The sequence below is a fragment of the Pezoporus flaviventris genome, unplaced genomic scaffold (assembly GCF_033815535.1).
Source record: "Pezoporus flaviventris isolate CSIRO_AGI_PZ_B2104156 unplaced genomic scaffold, CSIRO_AGI_Pfla_v1 ptg000029l, whole genome shotgun sequence".
In the NCBI taxonomy this organism is placed as follows: domain Eukaryota; kingdom Metazoa; phylum Chordata; class Aves; order Psittaciformes; family Psittacidae; genus Pezoporus; species Pezoporus flaviventris.
The window spans coordinates 15,427,144-15,454,705 of NW_026892577.1; the positions used below are offsets into that span (position 1 = coordinate 15,427,144).

At 43.4% G+C, this 27,562-nt stretch overlaps 1 protein-coding gene across 3 annotated transcripts in view; it reads left to right on the forward strand.

Annotated features, from left to right (window-relative positions):
• The first annotated feature begins 3,049 nt into the window (after window positions 1–3,049).
• VSTM4 (V-set and transmembrane domain containing 4) overlaps window positions 3,050–27,562 on the forward strand; it is a 454,962-nt gene continuing 430,449 nt past the window's right edge. For all 3 annotated transcript variants that reach the window (XM_061459242.1, XM_061459243.1, XM_061459244.1), the window contains exon 1: window positions 3,050–3,058. The gene's annotated coding sequence lies outside the window, so the exon portion shown is untranslated. The remainder of the gene's footprint in view (window positions 3,059–27,562) is intronic.

The window sequence follows — 27,562 nt, forward strand, 5'->3', positions numbered from 1 at the left end:
CCCAGGGAAGCCTGGAGCATGCATACTTTATCCTTCTGTGGTGCAGGTATCCAAGCCTCCTTCTTCTTTTGATGATTCATTCATGGAGCACATTTCCAGAGGAGTGGTGAGATCTAAAAACATTGTTTCTAGGAACTGCTGACTGGTAAAATATGAAGAAAATGGAAACTGCTGCATAAAATATCACTATTTTGATCTGGTTTTGTGTTCCATCCTGTTGGGAATGACAAGATGTGAGGAAAAAACTTTTTACAATGAGAGTGGTAAAATACTGACACAAGTTGCTCAGAGATGTGGTGGATGCGTCATCCCTGGAGACATTCAAGGCCAGGCTGGATGCGGTGCTGGGCAACCTGATCTTGCTGAAGACGTCCCTGTTCATTGCAGGGGTGCTGGACTAGATGACCTTTGAAAGTCCCTCCCAACCCAAATCATTCTATAATTCCATGATTCCAAGATAATAATATCTCTTAGATTCAAAGGCAACATTTAGCTTCAGGACAAATAAATGCGTCAGCCTTTTAGCCCCAACCCTACCTGTACAGCTCCTTGCAGACTGGGATGCTTCTTCAGCCATTAGGGCTTCTTGATGGTGCTGAGGACATATGAACATTTTAACAACCCCCAAACCACAGAAATCAAGGTATAAAGAGCTCACTGTCCCTTTTAGGTTTCTCAGCTTTTTGAACAAGTGCCCCAGCTTTAGACTATTTCAGTAATTCAGTAAGAACAAAATTCTAATTTCTACTCTTTCATTTTGTAAAGGACATTGGATTGGAGGGAAGGATCTTACACTTGTGTTCAGTGCATCCTCCTTGGTTTTCAAACAATAGAGAGCTGGAGGGTTCCCATAGGAAGAAGAAGCCAGCAGCTGAGTTAAGGAGTCAGAGTGTTAGAAAGAGGACTCGGGTGGTGCCACAAAGAGTTCAACTGAAGCTGCCATATTCATCCTCCCACCCGGTAGCTTTGTCCTCCCAGTGTGTGTTCTGGGGATAAGTTAATTAGGACAAATCACAGGTCTCTGGGACTTCCCACTTCGTAGGCACCACTTCATTTACAATCCCTTTCAAATCCTTCCTGTCTTGAGATGGGAGGGGATTTCTGAACTGGCCATTAAGTCAGAGTTGGCAAAGCCTCTGTTAGTATTTTAGTGCAACATTCTGCTTCGGGACCCTGGATCTGTTATCTGAGGACAAAAGCAATAACAGAAAGCAAGGCATTCCTGAAAGGCAATGCAGTTTGTACATGGCATCCTTATGTTACCCTTCTTGTACAGCATGGAGCTCTTCAGAAAACCCTCTTTGATCCAAGTTGAACTTTAACCCTTCAGAGTTCAGAGGTTATGTAAAAAACTTTCTTCCTGGCTTTTAACGTCAGCGACTAGAGATTTAAGCCTTAATAGCGACAAACTCCCATTGTTTTCTGCACACCAGGATTTAGATGGGATTAAATTCAATGAGATATGCAGCAGGTCTCTGTAGCTTGCTTCTGGCAATGGTGTTTCTCCTGGGACCTTTAGGTTTTCAGGAAGAAACTTGGTGCCCAGTTCTAGTCTGCATGTATGTCCTGACCAAAACTGCCTTGTCCAAATGCAATTTGGGAAAAAAAAGTAAGAGGGATCCCTGCTTGCCATATCTGCTTCATTTTTTCTATCTTTCTGTTGGCTGATAGAGTTTAGAGATGTGAAACAAACTGCCAGCGCCCAGAGAGCTTCCCAGCACTTAATTTCCCATGGATAGCCTTGCCGAAAGAGAAAGTACAAACATTTTGCTCATGAGTATCACAACCAAATTGAGCTTATAATATTACAAGCCCAAGCCCAAACCCAGCTGAATACATGCTCTGTGTTTTCAGTGAGCCTCAGCCTCTAATAAAGAAAAACATCAGAAAATAAAGGCAGATGCTGCCAGAAAATATCACTTCCCCTGGAGGGAAGGGAAAGAACAAAAGAGATCAGCTGGCAGTGTGAAATACTTTGCCTAGAGAGATTTTGGTATGTTTCCCTAGCCACAGTGGGCAAACCCTTATGTATCTCTTATCTGGGTTCTGTACTTGTAAGTGCTATTAATGCACCTAGCAAAACCTAGTCTTTTGAGAAAAAACACAATAAATCACTTTAACCTGTCAGCCTGTAGGTGATGGCTGGATCTACCATGAAGTGCAGTGAAAGCAGAGCCTTGCACGGTAGGATCTGCTGTTTGCCTCTGATATGCTGCTCCATCACTGCCAGGGAGCAGATCCCACCTGGGCAGCACGGCACTCTCTTCAAAGGCCAGCATGGAGGGCCTCCTTAGGGCAACTTGAAAGAGTAGCAGCGTGGAATGGAAAAGGCCAGGGTCATGGTGGAGCATAGATCACTCCCCAGGAGCAGCCACACAGCCTGCAAGACACTTGGAACTTCCTGGAAACCTCTGAGTTGCAAGGTTTCCTGCATTAACTAGCTGGCTGCTGGATTGCTGAAGTAGGTGCTATTGATCAGCAGTGTGATTTTTGATGTCTCCAGCACACAGTGGTGCATGAAGGCACTTGCACTGCTGTACTACACTCATATCAGACTTTTTTGCCTTTAAATGGGGCAAGAAGGATCTCAACCTCAGCTTTGCTGATGCTGCCCCAAAAGTACCAAGATACCTAACTCCTGTCCAGTCATAGCAAGGTATCTTAGATCCTTGGGTTCTCTATGGCTGTGGAGGTGAACTTATGAGAAAGTCAGATTTGATCTTATGCATGCCCTGCTAACAGCTTGACCACTGAGCTCTTTGATGGCTCTGAGTGCCCGTGGACACAGTGCTTCTCAGATACTGAATCCCTGAGGAGCTCAGCCCAAGAGACATCTGACAATATAGGCACATTAGGGACATCTGCACCATAAATATCCTCTACAAGTCACTGGGTTGTCTGCAGGCAGGACTTCAAAGCAGGCTTCCATGAAGACCTCCTGGAGGTCAGTCTGAGAATCTGGAGTACAGGCTTGAGAGAGGTGTGATATTAGTAGGTATGTGAGAAAGCACAACAATGATTTTCCAGGGGACAAGAAAGGGGTCAGAGAGGGACAAAAGTGGCACAAAAGAGTGGAACCTCATGAGGGAAAAACACAGGAGAGGAAAGTAGTGCATTGAAATTTAGATGCGATGGTCTTTGATTTGCATTGGTCTCAGCAGACTTTACCATGTACTTCTCTATGCAGAGGTAGGCAGGAGCAGATAGCACAAATACTGGTGTTGGAAGAGGCTTCAAGACTCACCCTGACAGAGCCTGTAGTCCTTAGACACGTCCCCATAGTTTCATGGATCATCTTGTATGGGAGTCAGAGCAGAAGAGCATCCTTCCAGGGCAGAGAGACCCAGACCCTAATACCACACAGCCTTGCTTCTGAGAAGGCAGGAGTATCTCCACGTCTGTAGCAGCCTTTCCACAGGCAGATGCAGAGGCAGTAGCGTAGCTTGGCAATGGGGACTTGTGAGCTGTCTATTCACTGTTGCTTCAAAGAGCCTGCCAATGACTCTGCTGTTTCACACTTTGCTTCCCTCAGAGATCTTGGATAAACATCACCTCTCCACCCCAGGGAATTATTGCAGTTGCTTCTCTTTTGCTACTCATAGCTGTTGTTGCAGAGGTTTTGCTGTGCATCAGGGCTATCTGAGGATGGCCTTACACCAGACGCTTCTTCTGTGCCTTAAATGGCAGCATCTGATTTAGGAGCATGGCCTGACAGAAGGACAGGAGCAGCTGCAATTGCCCAGGACTCAGCACTTTGAGGGAAAAAATGCTTTGAAATGCTCTTTTTGTTTCCCTGCAGAGGCAGCATGTTCCCCAAGGAAAGGGTGTGAGAGCAGTGTGTGAGGGATGGGGATGGGTGCCTTGCACAGGAGAAATCACTGCTGGGCAGAGCTCAGCCTAGAGGCAGGATCGGGCCATCCCTTGGGGGCAGCACTTCTTGACTGTCAGTGCAGGGTGACAAGCAGTGCAGTGAGGTACTGCTATCACCCTGTGCCTATGCAAAAGAGAGGCTTGGGAGGGGGAGGAAGAAATCTCTGTCAAGTTCCTCCAACAAGTCCGGCTTATCCCACAGCCAGACAGCTTTCACTCTGACAGTGACATGACCACAAGGTATGAGACTGGAGGACACTAACTCACCTGTGCACGGTGCAAAGAGTTGATCTTGGGAGCCAACAGGCACAGTGTTCCTGAAGAACCAAGGTTGCCTTTTGCCCCCAGGTTAGCCCAGTTTGTTATTATAATAAGCTCTCGAAGAAAGCTGAGAAGAGGGAGCAGTGAGGGTGTTTACTTTTCTCTTCCCCCACCTTCTCTTTACACTCCTAAAGTTTCAGTGAGGCAGCAACGTTTCATTTGTGTAACCTATTAGTACCCCCTTGGCCTGGGCTGCACTGCTTTGTGCTGCCATTCCTTCATGTCTCCTGAGACAGCTCAGGTGAGTGCAACCCTGATGTCACTGGGCAGTCCCAGAGGCTCCAGAGAGCAGTGGGTAGGACACTAGAGAAGACATCCTCCTTTTCAAATTGCTTCAGAATGATGAGCTGGATCCTACAGTGCCCTGGGATGACACTGGAAACAAGGGTGCTGCACACGTCATGGATGTGACGTGTATTAGGGCTGTCTGGAAATCTTATGAGGAATTACTTGGAGAATTTGTATCAAGTGTCTGCCTTGGGCAATTTTTTACTTCAGTTGCAAAATTGGAAAAAAAATGTGGCTGCAAGTAGAAGTAAGTTAGGTTTTCAGCTGAATATGGCAAAATTAATTGATTTTTCTCTTGAGAAACTTAATTGTTTTCAGCTCTAATTTGAGGACAATTTATTGGAAAATATTCTGCCTCTGTGCAGAAAGAACTTTTTGCCACAGTGGTACAGAACTGGTATCCTACAAAGGTTATAAATGTGGGATATTGGCTGTTAGCACTTTTACAGTGCCCTTTGCAGATGCAGAAGGGTGTACACCTTGTTGTAAGAGCTGAAGAATAAGTTATTTAGACTTCTCAATTCTGCTATCTAAACTGTTGTAATCTAAAACCGTACACCATAGCTAAAGCATAACTATTGCAGCTATATCTTTGGAGAGCTGTTCCTGAGGTTGTTATCCTGTTTTGCAGTTTGGTGTTGTGCATTCTTCAGTTTCAGGCAGTATTAGCGAGTGTGGAAGGAATCCATTCATATAATTTATCCAGTGTACCAAATTGCTGCTCTTAGAATGAAAACACTCAGTAGTAGGAAACACATAAAGAGGATGTATGTTTGTTCAGCCCAGATCTCTATAAGGGTAATTTTCTGGGGTATTGCCTTTTCTTTTTTTTTTTCATTAATTCACTGAATTTTTCTGTACCCGTGGGATGGTACAAAATGGAACCTTTGGGTTTTTATTCAGTATCATTAATCAATCCATCACAAATCATAGTGATTCCTGAAACCGTTTTCTGTCCATATAGTCTCTTATCCTTTTAATCATCCCCCATCCCTACTGTCTCACTTTTCTTCTGTGAATGCTGTGACTGACAGTCTATGCTCTATGTGCTCCTAATTGGCTTTCTGGGTATAAAAGAGTGAAAATGCTTCAGCAGAACCCCTCTGCTAAAGAGCTTTCAAACCTTGGGCTCTGACAGCAAATTTTCGCTGTCACTTTACTTTGGCTGTTGCCTGGAGCACCTATGTGAGTCGTGCTGCTCTCCAGCACAAGCATGCTCAATCAAATGTGTGCCTGGCACTCCCTGGGACCTGGAGCACAAGCACTCTGCCCAGGGGACACAGCAATACAGGCACTCGGGCTTTCACTGTGATGAGGAGGACAGAGCTTTTGTGCTCAGCACACCTGAGGAAGGGCTGAAATGTGGCAGTACCTGTGCTGTGCACAAGGTCTCTGATGCCAAAGGAGAAACTTTGGGTCTGGTGCAGGAAGTCAGTTGTGTTGGAAGGATTCATGCAGTCTCAGAGGAACAGGAGGATAAGGCAGTTCTTGAAGGACCCTGCCAGCAGCTTCTCCTGGTAGAAAGAGGACATCTGGAGTCACAGGCAAAAGGCCTCTTTTCTCCCCCACTTCTGGGTTAATGTTCTCCTCTGGTTAGGATGGTGATATTCACACACTGTCAGCTGAGGCTCTTCTGAAGGGAATAGAAGAGTAACTCCCAAGGAGCCAAACTCCAGGTGTGCCAGGTCAGGTTCTGGATCATTGCAGGCTGATCTAGACTCAATTTGTGATGGTCAAAAGCTGGAAGAAAAGAGATAAGGTGGAAACAAGGCCAGTAAAGCTAAAGCTACATACTCTTTTTGCATAGTCAGAGTTCTGTGTTATATGTGAATTCTTGCGGCACTGCAGGGTGGCTAGCTGCGTGTTAGAAGGGCAGCCAGCACAGTGCGTTTAGAGTTTACTCTGTGATAGATAAGTTTTCTGATGGTAGCAGCCACTATTTGGAAGCATCTGCCATGTGGAACTATCTGCCTCTGTGCAGTGCAGCTGTTGCTTCCCCTCTCTGTCCTGGTACCCGGCAGGGCTGGCCAACAAATCCAGGAGGCCATAATCTTCCCAGTGTCAAGGCTGTGGGGCAGGAGCTGGGGTTTGTGCTGCATGTGCACTCTGAGGAGTGTGATGGGGACCAGTTGTGTGAGCCCTATGCTCAATATTCAAGGCTTGGTCAGCTTTAAGTTGTCACAAGTTTGGCACCCAGACGCTGAGGTGTCTCCCAACACCTGTGATTCAGAAGAAAAATAAAAGGATGAAGTTTCTGGATAGGTTGATTACTGCAGAGTTGCCAGCACTCAAGTCTTATAGCACTGGGGTTTTTAAATCTCAGCTGCCAAAATTAGAGTACCATTGAGAATAGCAGCTTACATTTCTTAACTTAGTTTCCTAAGGAAACCAGGCTTTACAGGATCAGCATATCTATCCATCTGCCTTTCAATCCCTCCCTAATGACTTTCAAACCTCTTAGCAGACTGGAGAGAAGGGATGAAGTCTCAAAGTTATTAAGTTTGTGTGATCATTACAACACTGGGCAAGGAAGAGAATGAGAGGAATCTTATTAAAGCCCTCCCTAGGGTAGAACAAGCAGGATGGGGTTGTCAGCCATGCCTTTTGTTAGCAGCTGCCTGCCCCACCAGTGCACACAGGCAGGTCTGTCAGTCTTCCCATGGTGCTCCTTGCCTAGACAGCTAACACAGACATAGAAAACCTGCCATCACCACTTTGCTGCCTGCACAGCAGTTTTAGCTTACCTGCAATTCTTCATGGTTGCAAAAGTGAACTGGAAAAAAAGAAGCCTACCATCCCCTGGTTTCAGAAGGCCTCTATGAAATGTGCCTTACCTGCAAGACGACATTGTAAAAGGATGGGTCTTTGAATGCTCTGAATGTAAGCAGGCTTTTCAGGATGACTATGTTTTCCCATATCTGATACCCTCAGGAGAAGGGTGAAGTGTGAAGTCTGGTGCTTTGCGACTAAGCATCTCTATATTGATACCTCACGGTCTTTTCTGTACTTAACCTCACAAAACCTTTCCTAAGGTGGGCTGAGCTGTTGCCCGTTTTCATAATAATGAACCATGAGACCTAGCAACTTGCTTAAAGTCACTAGAAGTCCGCTAGCTTTTGATTTAGATCATGAATAACAGAATAGGAGCATACCTTTACCTATTGCTGTTTTTTTTTTAAGGGTACTATAAGATCACCTAAAGCTTGGTAAAATAATACTGCAGTCACGTTCCTCTGGTATTTCTTTAGCTGAAAAGAGAATAAGAAGATCACCTCCACTATTCCTTCTTCTCTAATTGAGTTTTATTTATGGACCCACTACAGAAAAATTTTTGAACTATCCCTTATTCAGCTGAGAGAAAAAAAATCCAAACACTTTCACTAACAGCTGATTCTTTGGACCATTGACGCAGCCTGTTTTTCTGTAAAATTATTTTATAAAGTGATTAAGAAAGTCATTGCATTTTACAACATAGAAGGTGACTGGCCTTTTCCAAGCAGATTTTATTCCTCTCTTCATTAGCAGGGTCTCAGGCTTACAAGGACACAGTCTTTTTATGAAAGCCAATGCTGTGAACTGAGGGCAAGAAGGGGATCTACAGAATCCCCTTATTGCAGAACTCAGAAAAAAAAAATGCTCTTTTCTGCATCCTTTAGTAGGTCTTTTTTAGTCAGAAGAAATGATCTGAACTGAGGAAACCAGGCACAGGAGCCACATGCAATGGCAGGCCAGCTATTTTCAGCTCCAGCTCCATGCCATACCTTCAGCCAAGGTGTATTGTGCTCTTCCTCCCTTCATCCCCCATCTCACAGTTCCTAGGAGGCTCAGCCCAGGAGCCTCAACAGTCCTCAGCAGATACTGCAGCAGGCAGGGGTCCTGAGGCAGGAGTCAGATGGCAGAGGCTCAGGGCTCAGCTCTGCCAGAGGATTGACATGACTCAAGGATAGTGTTTGCAAATAGCATGCAAGCCCTGTGCAAGAGAAGAGATGTGGGCAAGGCAGTCACATCATCTCTGGGTGTGGTAGTCAGCCTTTGATAGGATGCAGGAGTTTAGAAGACATTTGGGAAAACATAGGGAAGACTTAACACCATACGAGTACCTGGCTTCTACCTGAACAACACATGCCTGAGTAATGTTTCCTCAGAAAATGGTTTTCTAGACAATGGAAAAGTGGTAAGGTGAGCTGGATTTATGGGAACCCTTGCTGCTGTGCTCTGTTGGGAAGGGTCAGTTTAACTAGGAAAGGCAGTGGTGGGAAGAACAGTAAAAGAATGGCAGTGAATGAGCAAAACCTAGCAGAAGCAGATCTGGGCTCCTGTGGTACCCTCCTTTGGGCTTTGGGTACCCTTCTGAAGCAACCACCTTCCCTGCCCCTTCCCCTCTTGTTTAAGACCAAGCATGGTATTTATCAGCTAGTAATTCACAAGAGTCAATGAATGGGTCCCCAGGGGTTAATATAGCCACAAACTCACTAGAATGCCTAATTACTATTTTGGCTGGAGAATGCCAGATTGCAATAACTCATGTAGTTATAGCTCACTTTTTGTGTTTCAGGATGAAATTCCTCCCTGTAGATTTAAGTTATTTGTTTTTGTATTAATACTTTCTAATACATGAGCAACAGTGGCTGGGGGGCTGGGCTCCATGGTAGGACAAACCAATTCTCTGAGTTGGGAAGTGTGAACACACATCCTTCACAGATTTCTGCCAGTCTCTCTGGACATGCTAAAGCCTGTAATCGGGAGCAAAAGTTCTTTAAAGACTGAGTATTGGTTTTCAGATGACACCTTTGAAATGCTGATGGCATTAATCAGCCAGCAAGCCAGAGCATCAGTCCATCCTCATTGCTTCTCTGGGACAGAGTGAAGAAAACTGCATTTCCTGGGCAGCATGGGTACCCATAACTCAGCTGAGTTTCTTCCAGGTGGGCAGCCGCCCAGCATGATGCCAGTGAAGTGGTGACATGAGGTGGGGGAACACCAGAGCTGTTTGGGATCCCATGTGTCCTGCCTGGTAGATAGCTGTGCTGGCCCTGGGTGGTTGTGCTGGAGTGGCTGGTGGTGGGAGTCATTCAGGGAAGTGGGCTTACCAGTCAGCAGCTGAGCTCAAGCCATGTTTTGTTTTGTGTTGGCTTAAAAAGTCTGTCTTTTTGAGTCTGTCTGATTCCCAAATCAGGAACTTTATTGCATTCTTTTGGGAAAAGTTTTCAAAAAAGTTGGAACTGTCAGAAAAAAACACTGTAGGAGGAAACCCTCCACTATCTCAAACTGAAAATGGAAGTGGCTTCTTCTGACTTGTTTGAATATTTTATTTCCCTGCTTTTAGTTTCTTTCAAAACCTATTGTCTGAACTAGAGAAAGGCCCAGGAATAGCTTCCATCCCTCCAAAACTGTCCTCATTCTTTTTTTGTTTTATGCTTTTACACTTCATTTAAAATATTTTTACCTGTTCTATGACTATTGCATCTGTGAGGTGTATGCCCATAAGCGTTCTCTGAGGTGCAAACCTGAAAGCACTGCAGTGTTGACAGCTCTGGTAGTGTGGAGCCTTGGAGCACTGTCACTCTGTGCCCCAGGGCACTCTGTACAGAGGGGCTGCCCTGGCATAAAGGATCATAAAGCCAAAATCTGCCCACACTGTAGCCTTTTCTAGACTCATGACCCAGATCCAGATGCAGGCTTCATTTCTGCTTGAACTTACTTCCAACAAGCTCCCAGCCCCGGTTTGGCAATTGCTGCTGTAGTTCATTGAAAGTTTGTCAAAACCCATACAACTCCGCAAACCCCACAGTTTCAACAAATCAGCATTTCTCTGCTGAAACCTGTTCTGTGCTGGAAATTTCCCAACCCTGTTCTACAGAGATCCATTATTTCTGAAACGCTTTGTAAACATTTATTGCAGGGTTTTTCTTAATGACAGCAGCCACAGACTCTGGCTGAGCTTAATTTGGCAATTTGCAAATCTCACTCCTCCTTGTATTTTGGCCAGTTGGAGGAAGGGAAAAAATTTTTTGTGTCTTTCAACACCACCGCTGTGGTTTGGCTGCAAGATGTGCTGCAAAATGTTTCCTGGAGGTGTCCCTGCCTGACACAGCAATACTGCGGTACTCAGGGCATTGCTCCTAGAGAGTGGCAAAATACTACACATTTGTGTATCATTTTTCTTTTACAGATCTTCAATGTGACGGAAGGTTTACCAGTGCATAGGGAATTTCAAGTAGATGGGAAGAATCAAAGCTTGTATTGCCTCCGTGAATTTCCTTTGCTCTTCAATAGAGAAAGGACACCATGTCTCACTCCATGGAAAGAGGAGAGACCAGATCCTGGAGGCACTCAGCCACAGTCAACCGGCATCCAGAGGGACAGCAGTTACCACTTCCTCACAGGCTCTTGCTTTCTACCCAAGAAAACCAGGAAGCCCTTCGGAGTCTGACACCCACATTTTATACATGTTTTAAGACCCCAGCAGAGTGGAGTTGGTTGGAGGTGGCAGATGGGAAATAGGAGTGAGGGAAGAATTCACTTGTGGGATTTGCCCCAGGATTGGAGGCTGTTTCTTGTATGAGTGCCTACAGGGTAGTCCCAAAGGGCTGCCCCTTCTGCCTGGGAAAGGGGGCAGTGTTCCCAGTTCATCCCCTTGTTGCCCCAATAGGAGCTGTATCCCATCCCTCAAAGCCAGATATATGCCCCAGTATGGCTTTGCTGATCAGCATTTCTCTAGTGCTCCCAGTGCTTTTGCAGGAGATGGCCAGCAGGATACAGCCATCCTGGATATGATTTCATTAGCACTGCTTTGTGGGCCAGTGTAAGGCTGCTGTTTTTCACATCATCCCTGATCTACAGCTGTGGTATGGAGAGGAAAGCTCAGAACTGCAGCTTTGGCCAGGGATATAGAGATCTGCTGTTCCTGTTAGCTGTCCACCTTCTATTGCCCGCAAGACGCCTTTCCTCGCAGATGCTTTCCATGCTGGAATGTAGATTTACTCTTTGTGATCTTTATAGTAAAATCTCCCTCAGGTTTGGAATACCTGACTTGTGCTCCTGAGTCTGTACCTAACAGTCCTCTGGGATCTGTCTATTCTCGAAACTTGATCCCTGCTGAAGATATATCCCCACTTGCATCCATTTGGCTGTATGTTCTTGGATTCATCCACTGAGTTCCTTGAAAACCACTTATCAGTCCCTTTGCACTGTAGGAGGCCGTCCCCTACAAGAACTGCTGGTGTATGTGGTTTCTTCCTGCTGCCAGATCACACTCCGAGCAGAGCACTGTGGCAGAAAAACACAAGCGGCATTTTCATAACCTTGCTGTTCTTTGAGCATAATGGTTTAGTGAATACAATACATAACCAAGAACATCCTTTAGGCCTGCCCACACAGTGTCCTTCCTGTGTATGGGGTCACTCTCTGCACCGAGGGACAGGTCCTCAGCAGAGCTAAACACATGCAGCTCATGTCCACTTACCCTGAGCTTCTCACACAGTGCTGCACTGAGGCTTCTCTCACCAGGGAACATGGTGAGAGATCCTTTTGTTGATCCTCTGAAGCTTGCAGTGGGATTAGGGCATTTCTGCCAGGCTCCCCAAGCTCCAAAAGACAACCTGCAATGGTGTCTCTAAAAATGAACCCATTCCCTGCCACCCACAAGAAAAACTCTGCAGCATTAAGGTCACCTTTCACTGTGAAAAATCACACATAATATACTTCTGTGCTGGAGCCGAAATTTCAGGTATGTGCAGAAAAACTCCCAGACCCTTCCACAGACGTATGAGTTACAGCTTGTCCTTGCGCTGCTGTGTAAGAGTTGGGGCAGATGGAAAAGATGTCTCATCTCTGCTGGGGTCCCTTGAGTGTGTGTTGTTTGTTGCTGATTCACGCCACCCTGAGTGCTGAGGATGCTCTCCAGAACCAAAGTGCTACAATCCAGCCTTTCTACTTAAAGCTCACTTCAGGCCTCCTTAATAAGTGCAGTTGCATTTAATATAATTGCTCAAGTGAATCTAAGCAATATGTTTGTGTGCTAGGGGCAGCAAATAGAGAAAGTAACAGTGTTTTTCATCAGGTGCCCCCAATTTGTCCATTTTTTCTGTTCCTTACAACATCTGTAACACTGTTTGAATTACAGCCCAGAACACGCTCTCCTCTAAAACTACTTTAGAGGTAGTAGAAACCACACAAAGCAGAACTGCATAACCCTCTTTCCTCCTTAAATCATTTCATATTTCACAGGTCCTACAGAATGTTTTGCAGTTCAGGAGAACAGTCGCTCTGGGACACCACACATCCCATTTTAAATAATAGTCCAAGTGTTGCCTGGAGGAATATTAGTAACATTTGCCAATTTTTAAAGGTGGTTCGTAAAAGAATTTCCCATTATAGGATTTCACAAAGCAGCCATTTCAGTATCGTTTCTGCTTTGTTATGTTTCAACATCTATGTTCATACGTAATTTCTAAAATAAGAAAACACTTGCTCCAGTACAAACCTTCCAATACTCTCTCTAGAAAAGATTTTGCTCCAAATGTGAATAATGTGGGGTTTCTGCTACCTCTGTTTGGATTGAGCTCTACAGGATCATTAGCATCCTCCAAAGAGTGTCAGAACAGCTGCCTATCCGGCCCACACCAAGCAGGCTGCAAGGTCAGCAGTGGAGATGGCTTGTTAAGCAGCTGCTGTGGGATGATCCAGACTTCTGGGATTTATTCATGACATACAAAGTAACGAAGCAGATTGGCTTAGCTAACTGCAGGAAGCCTGTGACCCCAGCCAAGCTGAGACTGGTACCAGTTTTGGTGCCAGGAACCCATAGCTGAGGGATGTTTCCTCTGCATAGTCACTCCAGTTGTGCAATAGACGCTGGCTCTGGTGGCTGTAATGCAGCCATAGTGTGAAAGAGAACACAATGGACTGACCCCAAACATTGCACTCTTCAGTGAGATCCACATGGAGACAGAGGAGAATGCTGTCAGCACCAGGCCAGCCTTGCCTTGGTCCTTGCTCCTGCTTAGGCTTTTGGCCTCTGGCTCCTTTGTCTGCTACTGTTGCCAGCAGCGGTGAGGCTGCAGCTCTGCTTCCCAGCAGCTTGCTGCACTGCTTGTGCTCTCATCCCACTGGTGGTGATGGGCAGGTCAGTTGGGAGTGAAGCAGAAGCCCCAGCTGGCTCTGTTGATGCACAGCTGGATCTGCTGCTCTCGCAGGTGTCAAAGTCAGGACCCAGCTTATACCAGAAGCGGATGTAGGAGAGCAGAAGGCCAGATGACAGTGCTGATCTCCTCTGCACCTCACTGGTGAAACGTTTCAGGTTAGAGTCACTAACACTAAACACCTGTACAAAACACACTTTTAAACTGCTCCTGGAGAAGGCACTCAGCTCCTGCCCCTCTCTGCCTCTCCACATTGCTCACTCCATTGCCTGTTGCACTGAGTGCACGCCAGGCTAGAGGGTGCTACAAGCTTGAGCCTTCTCAGGCTGAAGAGAAATTCAAATTCTGGGGTCTCTATTCACTTCCCAGGTAGATACCCCAGGAGGGTGCCTTTTTTCATCTGTAAAACAGAAGTAAAGATAACTCGATATTTGGTGTGTGAACTTCTTGGTGTGAAGCGTTCTCCAAGCATACCTTGTCTCTTCTGGGATTCAGGAGACCAGACTCCAGTTTTAGGATCCTCCTCAAAATAAGTGGCCAGTGGACCAGATTTTGGGAGCAGGCTTTGTTGAGAAATGGAAATCATCTCTGCACTGAGGGACTATAAAGCCAGGGAGTAGAAGAGATCTAACATCCATTTGGCTGTTACTGGACAATGCAGTCCTTGTATCAGAGTCAGCCAAATGCAACATGCCTCTGTGCTTCCTGTTCCCAGCCGTAGCATAAACCCATCTCTTTGGGGACTTAAACCAAGGCACCAGCCTAACCACTGGAGCAGCTGTGGCACAAGAGCACTGTGCTGCTGACTAGGGCCCATAAACTTCATCACAGAGGCAGGGCAGAAAGCCACGGGCAGTAACATCTTAAACCACTTGATTGAGATTTTCTGGAGCTCATTTCTCAGAGCCTGAGGTTTTTAACTGAATGTGATCTTTCCTGAGCAGAAGGTATCCGTGCTGTATGAAACCACAGGAGTTAATTCTGAAGAGTGTAACCACAACTTGCAGCACAGAGACCACAGCTGATTTTCTGGACACAAAACTCAGTTGAATCTTCCACATTTCCCCAAGCCCTAGATGTTTGCACCCTGCATGGGAGCTGGGAGAGGTTAGGGTGTCATCTCCTGCATGCTTTCACCCTGAAACAGGCATAAAGTACTGTGGTAGTGTGACACTATTAAAACCAGCAGACCTTAAAACCCTGATGAAAAAAGTGGAGGTGATCATAACAGAGGTGGAGGAGTGTGAGTGGAATGGGCATCATTGCAATTGCTTGGAAACATCACTTTATGGCAAACAAGCACCTAATTTAAAAGCAACTTGACAGTGGTCAACGCTGGAGTGAGCTGAAATGACAAACAAGATAGGTGACAGCTGGGGAGAAGTGTGTGCTTTAGCACTGGCACCAGCTCTGTGTGTGATCTTGGCATATGTGCCTTGGTTTCCTGTACCATGAGATGGAGAATAGTATTTCCTTATCTCTCAGTACTCTTGTAAGTCTTAATTTATTTATGTTCATAAATCACTGTGAGAGCTCAACTAGCAGTATCCACTTACTGTGGGGAAGAAAATGATATAATCATTTTTTTCTCTTTGATAAAGCACAGCACAAGGTAAATATTTTGCCAAGTGAGAATCTTAATTATAATTTTGAAGATAAAATAGCCTAATATTGAAATAAAGTGTGTTAGTTAACCACAGAAGGGCTTTCCATGTTGAGTCTTGTGAACTTACAGCCCAGAGGCATGATGGCTTTCTATCAAATCTTTACATTGGAATAAAATACCAATGGCTGTAATCCTAGGGAAGAATTCAAAGACTGCAATAGACCTTATGGAGAAGGAAGTGGACAGCAGTGCTCTCTGTGTCTAGGAAATGTTTTCTTGACAAATATTTAGCGAGCTTGGAGGTATTTTTGAGAAGAAAAAAATGTCATGGTTTCATGTTGATGAATGTTTTGCTACTGATTAAATCTGAGCCTGTATAAACTGTGTGGTGACAAAGAAATCTGAGACTGTAATGAGGAAACAGTTGGGTAGGATGTGAGAGATTGAAACCACAGATATTGCCATCCCCAGGAGAAATACCTTATTCTAAGAACTGGAAATTAGTTTGAGACTATTGGATTCCATTCAAGGAATAAGTCCTATTATGTACAATATCTCCTAATCTCTACCCTAGATATTGCCTTGAAAAACCAAATCTTGTGTTGCAATAATTAAGGAAAACATATATGTAACAAGACGCCTATTTCTTGTCTGGACTTTCATTAGCCTGTCCAGTATAAAACGTTACTATGTCACCAGTCAGTACAGATCAACTTCTTTCTACACACCTCCAGATGGAAATGGCTTTGAGCAGTTTATAGACAGGATTTTCACTGCACTCGATTTTGGTTTGTGCAACCTGGCCTCATCCTGCAATATTCATTTGTTTCTGTGGTTAACCTTCTTGGTGCAGCAGTCCCACTAACTTCACTGAGACACGGTATCCAAGCAGGTCCCTACATTGCTATTGAGCTGTGTTGCTTGGCATGTTACTTTTCAGCATGCAAGCCAAAAGTTTTGAGAAGTGGTAACCTAAAAATCTGTTCCCCAGCTCCTGACTTGGACCCTTATGAAAGTAACACTGGATGTGCAATACTTTTGGACATTACGCTGCTAATATAATAGGTCCACCTAGTCATCAAAGCTGTCTTAGCTTTGAAAAATTATGTTTAAGTATACTGGAATAAAACCAAAAAACTTGTTGCAATATGTTTATGTCTTTCCAGGGTAAAAGTCTGCCATACCTTGAGTAATTTCTGTTTGACATTAATAAACATTTCATTGCAACACACTTAAGCCATGTTGTATACCCCCGCTCAGCAATATTGACACGCAGAGGTCAAGACTGCATAAAATGGCCCAGATCCCACGAAAATACAAATCAGATTTGTGGTCAACCAAAATTTGAGTTTCATACACGCACAGACGTAATTGGCCATTGAAATTTTTCAACTGTTTCCTTGCGGAGGCATTCTTTGCCTCTCTGGTGGTGGTTGTAAAATGCTGTTCTTCATAGGAAAAAAAATTAGTTTTGCTAACGTCACAAATGCTCTGTGTGCAACAGGTAAGACTCTGATGGGTACAACTGCAGTAGGGCAGGCTCTGCCTGGACACAACCCTTTTTGACAGAGTGTGGGTAACCTGCATCACTTCCAGCAAGCCAGAGTAGGGGACTCAGCCAGCTGTCAGGAAAACTCACCCTCCTCCTTTTGTTGAAGATGGAAACCCCATAAGGAGAAGAAAATGATGGTCAGAGCCATTTCAATGATGCCCAAACATCTTCCCAGTGGAATTTCAAAACACAGAAACGTGCTAAATGATCTGGGTTAAAACAGAGGCATAGCTGGGAAAGTTATGAGTTCAATGGGTAGCTTTTTGGACTCAGGCCCTTCCTGTTTATGCTCAGATATCTCCTCACCACGTCTGACATTTCGAGCCTGCAAATGCAGATTACATTAGAGGGTGGGAACTGTGCTGTAGCTAGCACACAGACATGCTCATTCTTGTCATAATTATTTTTTCCAAAATGCTGTAAACCCTCCAAATTTTTACCGATAGTCTGGGTAATTGTTATAATTTATGGAGAGCAAGAATTTGATTCCAAAACTGGGATGTTTTTGGCAAACATCAGTTAGATATGCACCTAACTCCCTCAAAATATGATGTGGTACTGGAATGTTTTGCTTCATATTCCTTTTAGTTCACCTCAGTTCCTCATCTGGGAAAACTGAATTTCCAGTGTTACTGAAATTTAAAAAATAGACCAGTCCCCAAAAGGGAATGAGAAGTGTTCAGCAGAGCCAGGCTCTCTCTGTAAGGTAAGGCTTTTGCAGACATTTGGTGTTAGGAGGAAAGGGGGGATCCAGGTGCTGTGCCATGACTACTGACCCTGAATCATCCCTCCATCCCTTGTTAAAAGCGTATGCTGTGAGTATTTATTGCTCTCCAACTGCTTTCCTTTGAATGTCCTTGGAGCAGTCTGGCCCTGGAGCAAAGCTTTGATTGCTTGCATTTCTAAGTGCTCCAAAATCCACCTGTGTATTTTAGAAACGTTTTCAAAGGAGGAAAACAAAAAAAGCAGTTAAATGGTTTTAACACATTTAAAGCCACTGTAGGAATAAGGGGATGGACTGAGAGACTGGTAAATATAGCCATGGGTTAATGGACTCAGGCCCAGAGTTATAACATCAACCACTTTTGGTTTTTGTTGTTTTGTTGTTTTTTTTTTTGGTTCACAGGTGTAAACAAATTATTTTAACCATAGTTTAAAAATAAGATTTAAAAAAAAATCCACAACGTTTTGTTTGTTTGTTTCATTTTGTGTCATTTGAGTGTTCCCTGAAATCAAGTTTCATTTCAAGGTTTTGTTTCCCTCCATTTTCAAATACATTTAAATGAACGTGAAAACAAGCTACAGAGGTCTGAAAAATACTGTAGTTTTGCCCAGAAAATAATAAAATTAAGCAGCTGGACCTTATCAAAGGGTTTGTTTTTTTTTTTTCCTGGTTTTATTTTCTTTGGTTGAATTTGCCAGATATTTTTATTTTATGAAAATTACAACTTTGGTGGAGATTTAACAAAAGAGGTACTAACTTTCCTCATAATGCTGTTGCTTCACCTTAGTTCCAATGACATCCTCAGTCCTACGACCCAGGGTTGTTTGCTCAGGAGGTTTCTCAGTCCTCTCTTATAGCAAGAAGCTGATTTTAATAATCAGACTTCTTTCAAGGCATGTGGCTGGGGAAATTGTCTTCAAAGCTGCTAGGGCCCGAGGCTGACCTGGGAATGGAAACTGGGGATAATGTGATTAAAGGTTTGCAGAGATAGGGCAATCCCTCAAACAAACTGGGGCTTCTTGTTAAAAAAAGAAAAAGGCTAACATTCTGTGGCCTAAGTAGCTTACTTCAGAAGCATTTATGCTGGGAAATAAACTAGAATGGGGCTTGCAGTACAGGTCTGTAGCCACTAAGTGAACAGTTTTTCCAGGTATAGCCTCTTTTTCCTGCCCAACCCAGGGACAGACAAATCATGTGGCTGCTTATTTCAACCAGACAGGGCTGAATATTTTTGCCCTTTCCCTGCTCCTTAAACTATGAGAGAACACAGCTCAACAGAAAATCTCCAGCAGTCATTGCTCACACAACTGGAGCCTGTCAGAGACTGAAGCTGTCCAGGGAAGTGGTTGGGTCACCACACCTGGAGGTATTTAAAAGACACATAGATGTGGCATTTAAGGACATGGTATAGTGGTGGGCTTGGCAGTGCTGGGTTAATGGCTGGATTTGATGATCTTAACGGTCTTTTCCTACCTAAATGATTCTACAAGTCTATGATGATAAGAGAGCTGCGCTTTGCTCAGCTGAGACCTCTGCTATATCCATCCAACATTCTCTGTTCTCCCAAAACATCCCTCAACCCTGCTGGCTTTGGTGAAAATAGAAAACTGGGAAAGTCTGATCTGCGCTAAAGTTTCCTGGAGAGCTCCTGACCAAAATGTGCATCATCTGTAGCAGGTGCAAGAGATTCAGCTGACACAAGCAGTGGAAAACATAGTTGTTTGACTGTGTTAGTGCAAGAAACAACTCCAAGCCTCCTGTAACCAAAATCTCCCAGGAGCAATGCAGCCGTGTGCTGAGTACTGCCTGGAGGGTGCTGAGCAACCTGCACTCCCAGAGGCTATTCAAACCTTTCAGTACCTCCCAAGAAGAGGCACGGAAATGGTGTTGCAGTCCTGAAACCTAATGCATTCTGCTTGTGTTCCCCTCTATTTAGTCAGGAAAGTGGTAAACATTGCAGAGATTAACCTTGTAACCTCAGCTAATTCACATTAACTTAGTAAAATGGAGCAGAATCTAGAAACAATCAGCATCTGTGGCTTTCTAGGCCTTTTAAGCTCATTTCTCTGCAATACAAACTTCCCTCTTCAATGATTTGTAAGGCTTTAAGTCCTCTGAATTCCAAGCTTTTATGTTATTACAAGCTTCCCTTTACTGACTGTGTCTGTGCCAGCAGGTGCATGAACTGGGAGGCCCATGGCAATATGTGCTTTATTACGTCCAAACAGACCACTTTTTTTCTGATTCGTACAAGTTCTGGAGCTATTACTTAATATTTGGCTATTAAGGTTACAAGAGCATAGATGCCTCACTTCTGAGTCTGTAACTATAGCTTTCACACAGGTTTCTGCAGAATTGGGATTTGAAATGTGTGTGCCATCTGGGAAACCTGCACACATGGAAAAAATACCAGTGTAACAAATAAAGAGATTAATAAATTCTGCTAAGAACACACAAGATGTTTCAACCAGGATTTCTGTTTGAGTCAAAAAGAAACCCTCCCACCGCATTAGTGAAATAAACAGGGTTATGCTCCTACCAGATCTCACTTACGAGGGGCTCCCAGGCAGCTCTAGCATTGAGATGAGGCAGCTCCAGGCAGCATCCCAGGGCTGTCATTTAGCAAGGAGTGTGCTTCCCTCCATCAGCTTCAAAGGAGCTTCCCCCCTTGCTCACAAGGTGTTTGTGAAGCTGCCTGCTGTTTCTGCCTGGTTTTGGTTACATGCTCTGATTTGTCTCTGGCAGGAAATATACATGAGGTGATGCCTATAACCAGTCCTTCAGGACCTTTGACAGAGGGAAGTCAAACTCTGGTAGCTTCATGAAAAAAAAGATGACTCAGTTGGGTTGCCATTAAACTGTGTGCACAGTCCTACACCAAACTGTTTCTAGTTTCTATTTAAATGTCCCAAAAGCAGTGGAAGTCCACTTACAGGAAATCAAATAACAGACAATAGGGACCTACCTCAGCAGGAAAAAGCAGAGGCTTTTATTTACAAGGAGCTAATTCTTCCAAGCAAGGAGGAGTGCCAGACACAGTGACAGACTCCCTTTCCCATCCCAAATGGCTGCTAAAAGGGACAGACATTGCACTCTGTCAAAATGTTTACATACGGCCTTCCCCAACAGCCAAACCTACAGTTACTGAGAGCCAGAAGTAAGCAATAAATAATGCCACTGACTTTCACCTTGCTGCAAAAGCTTTTATCTTGAAGGACAGGAAACCCTTTTGGACACACTTCACACCTTAAGAAAATGCCTTTGCATTAGTAAGTAGGAGCTGAATTGACCTTCAAGAGAGGTGTTGATGCAGAGGGCAACCTAGCCGTTTATTTGTACCCTTGCTCTGTGAAAGGATGAGACTTGGGGACCATGTTCCTGTAATACATTGCTCAGTCAGGCTTTGCTTCTCTTTGGAAGAGAAGGCTCTCAGGAAGAAGACTGTGATTCATTTTGTGCCTGCTTTTAAGGGACTGTGGGGGGAAAAATAGAGTTCAGTTTTTATACATTAGCCTGTGCAGGCTGTTAAAATTGTAAATGATGATGTTGCTGACACTCCTGTGGGGTTTGAAGCCTGTCAGTGCTCTTAGCTGGTTGAGAGGCTACTGGTTATTTTCTGCTAGTGCTTGTCCTCCACCAAACGTTCAAATAAAAGCATTCCTACACCCGCTTGTTCTTCAGAGTCCCTCTCTGACAGCTCCCTTGCCTGCAGGCTTTTATAGCCTGTGGTCTGTTTATGGGTTTAGCTTTATAGCCAGCCTAATTAGCTGCTGAGATAATGATAATTAGGTAATTAGGATAATTTGGATAGCGCAGTATGAGGCTTTTCAGGCCTCTCTTCTGGAGAGCTTTGTCTGCCACAGTGTGTGTAGTCAGTGACACTTATCTGATCCAATGGAAAACAAAATGCTCATATATCTCTAAGCATGATTGATGACAGTGAGTTAACATCCAAGCCAAAGAGCTGTGAATAAGTAACCTTGAGACATACTCTGTGAGGACAGAGCTGCAGCACTGAACTCACACAGTCACAGCTGAAAGAGACACAGCTTCCTCTTACCTTGCAGGTTAGAAAATCAGGACTCATCCCTCTGTTCTTAAGCTGCTGACTTTTGATAGGGGCTACGATGAAGCATTAGAAAAAATTATAAAGAAAGCAGGGAATTCTCCCTCCTTAATATCTTCAAATCCCAAACTAAGCTTTCCTGGAAGATACACTCCAGCCAAATACAAGTTACAAGCTGCAGAGCAGGAACAAGAAGAAACTATTGTTCCTCAGAGAGGGTAAGATTGCAAGGTCTTGAGCCTCTCTTGTTTGAATTCCTGTGAATTGACGGACTTTCTCTTGTAGCCCCTTTCTCTCATTCCCTTTTCCCTGTAGTTCCTAATCTAGCTGTTGTGAGCATGGAAATAGAACAACAGTGGGATTATAATTGCAAAGAGGGGATCTTAGGTAGAAAAGTTTGGAAACGTTTCTCTGTTCCTAATTGCAATTGCAGGAAGTAAATATCCCAGATTGTTTCAAGAGGTGAAGTACCATCCAAAGCTCAGGAAGGACTGAAATGCAAGATACAAATTGGGAATAAACAGGGAATTTGAAAAAAAGTGTGGAGAATGGACATTAAACACCCAGTTGAATTTCTAGCATTCACTGGAAGGGAATTCATCATTGAGTAACCATTCATTGAGCAGCCATTGGAGCCTATGCTGAGGAGGAAAAAGATATAGGACCTATTAAACACACTTCAAGTTTATGAAGAAAGAAATGAGAAGGCTGGTGGCTGGTGTAATTTCTAGGGCATGAAAAGATAATTCAGCATAGAGAACAGCAGACAGGCTGAGCTCTGCTATTTGCTGCTCTGACCTGCCTCCAGGAGCTTTCCCTACCACATCCATGCTGAATATGAAAAAGCTGATCAAGGGAAGCTGAACGGAAGGAACCTTCACAGCCAGAGCATTATGTGAGCATTCCTGGGGGCAGGTACAGGTGCAGAACACAACCCTTCTCTCCACTTCAATGTGTAGGCCACATCTGGAAGCAGTGGTGCGTAAGGTATCACAGCTGGAAGATGAGATAAGACTACACAGCCCCTCAAGTATGAGCAGTTGGCCAGGACTCAGTCCTAACAGCTGAGCTACAAAAAAGGAGCTGAGATGAAGCTGAAACACCCAGAAGACTCAGAAAAGCCTGCTATTCTTGTAATCCTAAGTATGCCTGGGGGCATAGAGAGAAAAAAAGCTTTCCTAACAAATTGGTTTACTGAGGTTTTAAACTGGAGACAGGCAAGAATCCAATCTATATAGAGAAAGCATGCAAGTTTCACGCCAAATACAGCTGAATTACAAGTAAACTATGGACTGGAGCTTCTCTGACCTGCAGTATATTAGACCTGAGGGGTTCAGGCAGCGCTGGTGCAATAGAAGTCTCCTGACTTCTATATGAGGACTAATCTTATCCAAGTATCATTCCTGATGGAGAAAAAGCTGTATTCTCTCTCACTCTCGCAAAGCAGATGAATCCAGGATTTCCTGGTTAGGAAGGATAAGGCATTCTTCAAGACAGAGAGAAATCTTTGGGCAAGGCTAAATGACAAATCAGTTCTTAAGTTCTTCCAGTAGTCTCCTGGGTTCTTCAGAGTTACTATTCTGTATGAATATATGCTGCAACTAACTGGACTGATTGCCTAAACATCTATTGGCTGTTGCAGTGTCTGGAGGCTTCCCTAAACAAAAGCCATGATCAGCTTCTGAATGTGTAGTGATTTGCATGATATTTATATTCCCCACTGAATGTCTTTAGTCCATTCTTTCCATTAAATCACCCTTGGCTTTTTCATGTAACTGAGTCTTACAACAGACTTACTCTTAATCAGCACTGACTAGAGCTGCTCAAGACATTTTTCCCGAAGTGATTTTTTTTCCCTCACAAGATGTCATTTTGAATAATTCTTTTTTCCCTCCATAATAAAGCTTAGTGATGATGACATTTCACACCAATATTTTTAACCCCCTTTTTTTTTCAGAAATAATAATTATATTGTGGATTTAATCTTCTCTGGTCTTAGTTATTTGTTGGCATTTGTGTGTTGTTCAGTCTTTCAACTGGCATGTCATAATCTATAGTAGAAGTGTTGTGGCAGCTACATTTTTGGATGAAAAGAAGGATGTGTGTAGGGAGATGAAGCAAATGGGAGAGTGGTCATAAGCACACAGTGCGTTCATCAAGTGGATGATGTATGACAACAAACAGCACAGGATGTGATAGTTATGTTACAATACCTGCTGCAACAACTATTATTTTTAGCATTTATTATTTTATTTTTATATAAATAAGAGCAGCTGCTACGTGGCAATGATTGAAACATCCTGTCTTTTCTGCATTGTGTCTTCTACCAGTGTTAGCATATCCTACCATTTGGAACAAAAAAGTAGTCATAAATGGGATGAGAAACTATTGTTTAAAATGTTTTAACATGATTCCCAGAGAAGAAATGATGTTAAACTAATAAAAGTAGCATATGAATAAATATATATGAGAACATACTTTTTTCTCCCAAAAAGGACATTTTTTCTGAATGCGTAGATCACACAAGAAAATACTCAGTGCTTCTTTTCACTCTGGATCAGAATAAAAGATTTTCACATTTTGCCCTGGTGAAAACAGTTAGTAGTTGTACCCATCTATTGAACTGCCACGTTCATATATATGTGCAATATTTTGTTGCTGCTTGATGACTGTTGTCCAAGCAAGTGTTGCAGTCCCCTGACTGAAGACACCTTGAGTACACCTGTCATACTCAAGGTTTGTGCCACCAGTAGCAGCCAGCACCTCCTTGTCTCTGCAGTAGCTCAGGTTCATCTTTAGTTTTCTTTCTATAGGGCTGAATGTTCTTTTCAAAATACATGTTATCAATACCCATTATGGATTAAAGTATTACTGTTATCTCTATAAATGTCCATTCTGTTTCTGAGCTTGCTCCCTCAGTGACATTTATGCTATGCAAATAATATTAAAAACTGAAATGAACAACATGTCCTTTTACTGGCTTTGACTTTATTTCACTGAATTATTTTTTTTTTTTACTTTATGAGGCAAGGGAAGCTATATTTCCCTGTCTCTGTTCTAGACATTTATTGCACATACAGTTCAGCATTCACCTTCTACTTCTCTTCTTCCTGAAAGAATTACATTTAACAATCTCTTCTCAGAGATTTCCTTTCTAGTTCCTGTGTTATTTTCACTGCTATTCTTCAAGCTCTGTGTACAAAGGATGCTTTTTGAGACAAGTAATCAAGAATGCACATTGTAATTGGATGGAAATTTGCTGTGTTTTTATCATAATGAGGAAAATTATATATGCTGGAATAACTTTTGTTGAAAGACACATCAATTTTTTACATTTGGAACAACCGAAAAATATCAACAGAGCAACATCTTGCCATTTAGAAAGAGCTCAAAAAGATGTTCATTTTGTGTAGTAAATACCTTATATTTACATTTACAACCAAAATTAAACATTTCCAGATGACCAAAAAATATGTTCTGTGAATCTAAGGGAAGGCTTTTCTAGATGATCCTTTCAGGATAAAAGTTGCACACTCAAATCACTTGCCCATTTGAGGATGGGAAAAAAGCTCAGTGTGTAGCTCATTTCTCTCGCACTTGCCCACATTACATTTTCCAGTAAAGTCAATAACATTGGTTTTATATAATAGTATTACATTGTTTTGTATTCCATCCTACCTACAGCTTCATGTATTGTTGGCCTTTTGATTTTAGCTTCATATTTCTGCCTTTCCATCTATTGTACTTCTGAAGAGTGCGTAAGCCCAGTAAGGGAAATGGTTACACTTCCAGCACTCAGAGACAAGTATTTCTCTGCTGAAGCATGCTTAGGACTATTGGAACAGACTGACTTCAGTCTGTGTGCTTCTACGTATGTGTGTTCAAAGCTCCTACTGGTTTCGGAAGGAGGTAATTTTGTGCAGAGCACAACACCATTTGACCCAAATAGGCTATTTTAGGAGGTCAGACAGCCCTTGCCAATCTGTTCTCCTTGAGCTGTCAGTCCAGTGCAGTTCTCCAGGTGTTATTAATGCTGAAAGCTTTTTGATAGCACTAGCATGGAGAGATTGGGATGTCTCCTGGGAAGTTAAAAGGCTGCTTTGCACAGAATAAAAGATGCTTTAATACCGTCCCATGGAGATTCATTTTGTTTCTAATCTATCAAAACTAACTTGTGCCTGAGGGGCCTCTGGACTGTTGCCCAAGTTGCCTTGCCCATCTCTCATTAAAAAAATGGGAAGTTTGGCAGCATCATCATTTCATGAATGAAGCAGTTTGATGTAAACTATTCTTTAAGTTTAATGGGGTCTATACTTACAAGCATTAGTCCTACTCTGACCCCATACTCTAGACTCCTGCTGACCTGGGGGTTAGGCTTGTCTGAAGATAACATGAGTTTCTACACCAGTCCCCAGATTTATTCAAGCTTGTGTTAACTTTCAGCCTGTCTGCCTAAAATATACATGGGTAAGGACAGATTGCTTTCTGCACCAAGTGCTGTCTAAAGGAAGTGTCTGCTGAGTTTTTGGTTTGGGGCCAAGTTTCCTGCTGTCTAGCATTAGGACTTTGGCAAGGCGGTCTGGGCCCTGTCACAAAGAGAATCTATAAAAACGGTGTTTCCTTGTCATCACACATAATTAAGGACAACATTTTAATCAGGCTGCTCCCACTTAATTGCAGTGCTTTGAATTAGCTATGCTGGACCTGCTGTTTTAAGTAAAACCAGGGCATTTGTCAGACTTGGTCAGGCTGGGAAGATGAAACCTCATTGGAGATATGGAGAAGTCAATTATTTTATAAGGAAGGAATGTGCTCTTGTCATGGTGTGTTACGAAATAACCATGGTTAAATGCAGGAGGGATTGATTGCTGTGGTACTGGAAAGAGTCAGCTTTAAACTCTGGTAGCTTACTGTGGTTTACAAGACCACATGGAGAGATGAAGCTTTCACAATCAGATTTTGGGACTGGACAGGCAATTTTGATTCATTGGTGGTTTTATTTTGATTTGAATAATAAGGAGAACAATGTAAAGAATTTTTAGGTGCCTTGCACATGAAAAATATTCTTAAAACCTCAAAATCTGTTTTTATTTAAAAAATAAGCCACAGAAGAGCTCAGCCAGGAAGCCATGACTGGTAACCTTTTGATCATTCACTGCACCAACTGCTCCAAAAACTATTTGCCAAAGGCTTTTTTTTTGCAGCATGCCTTGGAAGTCACAGTTTTTACGCCCTGTCAGCTCGAGGTAAGGGAGGAAAGAACATTTTCCAGCACCACGGAGGCTTTAAAATCTGTTAGATTTATAGCCACAAGGATCCCACAGGAGCATTCAAGCAATGGAAACCTGAAAGGAGACAACCCTTCCATTGCTTGGCCGTGGTGATCTCCACAGCTTGCTCTAAGTGTTGCAGAGAAGCTAGTGGGCAGACCTGGTATCCTGAGCTCACTGTGCAATGATTCACTCAGTCTATGATGCATTTTGCTCCAGCTTCAGCTTGTAAAGTACAGCCCAGGACTGTTATGTAAAAGACAGGAATAGGCAGGACAGCTGTAAGAAGAGCACTGGCCTCCTGGTGCTACTCAACCTGCTTTGGAAGCTCTCAGGAATGAGCCATAGAGGCTTAAAGGCTGTAGGCTGGCCTTGCATGGTCAGTATGGGACACTGAGGGTCAATAAGGTGTTATTGCAAGCCTGCTGAACCAGTTGCTATGCTCTATAGCCTACCACTGGATTCTGCAAAGCTGATCATTCAAAACCCATACTTTGAAGGATGCAAAATCCTTCTGTCACAGATGCTGGTGTTAGCAGTTGTTGAATGAGAGGTGAAATGTTTGCCAAAGCCTTTTAATAACAGCACAGTTGTTTATGACATGTTTTAGCTTACTCAGGCTTCCCATCAAGAAACACAGAAACTGTTGGCATCCAGACATAAGGTGGACTAAGGCCAGAGCTGCCTTCTCTGTTCAAGCATATTGACATTTTGTAGCATGT